Source organism: Cupressus sempervirens, chromosome 4, assembly GCF_028749045.1.
Source record: "Cupressus sempervirens isolate cs-2001-9-10 chromosome 4, ASM2874904v1, whole genome shotgun sequence".
Classification (NCBI taxonomy): domain Eukaryota; kingdom Viridiplantae; phylum Streptophyta; class Pinopsida; order Cupressales; family Cupressaceae; genus Cupressus; species Cupressus sempervirens.
The window spans coordinates 290,680,763-290,684,228 of record NC_143121.1 but is presented as its reverse complement, the minus strand read 5'-3'; the positions used below and the strand labels follow the sequence as shown (position 1 = coordinate 290,684,228).

The 3,466-nt window shown below is 31.5% G+C and overlaps 1 long non-coding RNA gene across 1 annotated transcript; it reads left to right on the top strand.

Moving 5' to 3' along the window:
- Nucleotides 1-533: 533 nt before the first annotated feature.
- On the top strand, nucleotides 534-2,038 carry LOC149561142 (uncharacterized). The gene is made up of 3 exons (XR_016363405.1): nucleotides 534-642; nucleotides 1,290-1,332; nucleotides 1,905-2,038. It is a non-coding gene; the product is annotated as an uncharacterized LOC149561142 (long non-coding RNA).
- Nucleotides 2,039-3,466: the final 1,428 nt, after the last annotated feature.

Below are 3,466 nucleotides of genomic sequence, written 5' to 3'. Positions count from 1 at the left end.
TCCTTGTGATGGTACAACATAGATTGATTAGCACCTTTGAGCTCATGAATTATGTCAAAGTCTTTTAGACAACAACTTTGCACACTTTTAAACTGGACTCTTAGTAATTGAATCTGCACAAATTAATATTCAGTGTGTGTGTGTTGAGCAACTCGATAGAACTTTTTTTCATCATAAAACTATAGTGTTAGAAATACAGTAACAATAATTTTTACAATTCCAACTCTCTTGTTGTTTAATTACACTTCTATATCAGACACAGCTTTCAAACTGCTAGTTTCTTTTGTATATTAATATGTGCACATGAAAATACTATCATGCCATTTTTTTTTAAATAGTGCATGATGCATATTTTCTCAGTACTTGCTTCAATTTGTTGAAATCCATTAATGCCTTGTATTTTAATCATATAGATTCTGACATCTGGATTTTACATTCAATGGAGTCATAGAGTATATTTCTAACTTCTACCAATTTCTGATTATAATTTTGCAGGTGCAAATTAGTACACATTCATTTACATTTGATCATGTGTATGGCAGCACTGGTTCTCCATCATCAATGATTTTTGGAGAATGTGTTGCTCCACTTGTTGATATTTTATTCCAAGGTTATAATGCCACAGTTCTTGCATATGGACAGGTGTTTGTCATCTCATCATGGTACCTACATGTTGGTTGATCGATTTCATTTTTGAATCCCTAAACATGTAAAACTAAATTTCACAGATCCAATCTCTAATCTCTAAACTTTTAAAATTTAATAAAATTCATATTCTGACTTGTTTATTATTTGACAGGTTGTTCTTGGAATCATGATTGTAACTTAGTTTCATCACAATGATCCTTATGAACTTACATGTACATTCACTAACAATGTAAGTTTATTTATCAAATTTCAACATTCTCACCAAAATCTGAACTACATTATCTCATGATTGTTGCTGAGTACCACTGCTTACATGTGAAATAGGCATCTAGATTACTGAACCCTTCTTAAAATTAGTTTCATTGAATTAATATATGTTATGCTATCAGTGGGTGTGTAATTTGAGCATGAGAATAATGTCATATCTATCTACGTGTTTTGCCTAACAAACTTCTAAAATATAATTTCTATAAGTTTTTAAAATTAGAGTAGATGAATTATTCTATAGGAAAAGGTGTTGCATTTAGGCATTTATTGATAGGTTTGGACATGAACAATTTTCTATTTCTAGTAGATTATAATGATGATAGTATTGGATTTTTTTCCATGTTTAATTTTTCTTGTGATTCTTGAACTTTCAGGTTGTTGCTTCACAAGATTGGCCTAAACTTATAAAGGATGCAGGTTTATTCTATGTATGCTCAAGCACATCAGAAAGAATTGACTCAAGAGACAGAAAGATCATATGAGGGGCATTGTATCTACACTTTCAACTCCCATGTATTGCTATATATTTCATATTCTGAACAAAGGAAAAAATTATATATCCAAAAAAACATAGAAAAACATAAAATGTTCTTTCACTAGTATGAGTATATTTATATATATTGTTTAATTGAATCACCTATTGCTTATGAGAAGAGTCTAGTACATAAAATATTTGGTGGCTGACTCATAAATCAAGTTGTGATTTTTAGGTGTTTATATTTTCAAAAAAAATTGTACTTTGCTAATAAGGATGAGTGAATGTAAGAAGATATCAGAAGAAGTTATCCATATCTAAACATCATCTTTTTAAATATTAGCGAGGGAATAGAGAGGGGCTTATAGACACCTCCAAGATTTATTGTTCATTTCATAAATGGGATTTTTTGAGTCACTTAAACCTTTCAAAATTATTTTTATGTTGGGAACTCTAGGTTATAGTCTTAGAAAAGTATTTTATTCGTAAACAATTGCTTCAAACTAGCTTGTAGGTGAAGTGCACACAATGTTCTTATTGCTCAAATAAATTTGATCCTTTCTTAGATTTGAGCCTAGAGATCATTCGAGCAGATTCCTTGTTGAAAGCATTATCCCATTACATGGCAGTGGAGCAATTAGATGAGGGTGTGAAAAGAGATCAATGTGAATGGTGCAAAGTAAAAGTGAAGGCTCTAGAACAACTCAAAATTGATAAAGCACCAAATGTTCTTGCAATTCATCTCAAGCGCTTTAGTGTAGTTGGATCTGGAGGAAAAATTGACAAAAAAGTAGACTTTGGTTGTACGTTGGATATCAAACCATTTGTTAGCAGTTCACATGTAAGTAGCCCTTACAATATTATTTGGTAGTGGATCACATTTTTAGTGGAATATAATAATATAGTTTTGTAATATCTACTAGTTTTTTAATAAATTTTGCACGTGTGAATGATATTCTAGTTTCTCTTTCTATTGATCAATTAGAGGAGGGAAATTTTAAGTACACTCTTTATGGTGTTCTTGTTCATGATGCCTAGAGCATACATTCTGGTCATTATTTCTACTTTATTCGTTCATCCACAGGCATCTGGCATGCTTTAGATGATAATCGGGTATACATTTGCTACACTTGTGAAGACATGTTTAATTTTGTGGAGCAAGCTCATTATAATTTGTGTATAACAAAATACACAAAAGAACTACAATTTTATGTAGAACCTTTTCCTTATATGGTAACACTAATTATACTGAAGTTTCTTAGACTGATTGAATTTATTCTTATGACATTTTGTACTCTAGTTCTATTCAGTCAGTAAGAAAAGTGTGATTTCCTAAAAAGCTTACATGCTATTCTATATATGAGATAAGAAAACTAGCATTCAAAAAATAGGCGGGTCTGAATCTCAGTATAATGGCTCTAAACTAAAGAAGAGGGTGTCATTGAACATTGGACATCCAAAGGAAACCCACATACAAGATTCATATGCCCCCCAGGTGACACAAAACATGCATTATTTCCAAACGACAACAATCTCTTTTAGTGTTGCAGGTGTAAACAAGATATCCCAACAGGTAGAAAATTTGTCAAATGAAAAGAACACAATATCTGGCCATACATGCAGTAAATCCAGATCATCAGTGGATCATGATGCTACATTACAGATGGTGCCTCCAAGAACCAATGGTATTCAAACAAATAATGTCTCCTAGTCAAGTCATACCATAAGTAATGGATGCACATCGAATGGGTCTAGTAACAATGTTAAGAAGTACGAATCTAAAATAAAGGGAACTTATTCTATGGGTAATTTTAATATTATGGTTGTTAGAAATTATTGAAACTGTGATGTGAGCAATGATAATGAGAACTATATTGGTAGAAATTCTGAAGCTTATTCAAAAATTAATGGTAACATATCATGAGAATGTCAAACATTCTACAAATGGTTTGACAAGAATTATTACTCGGCATCATGCTACTAAACTTCCAAAAAATGATTCAAATGGTAAACTTGTAGCTGGTGAGCATCTAGAGAATGGTAGTGTGGTCCACAATTCTATAGATAATGAGAGTG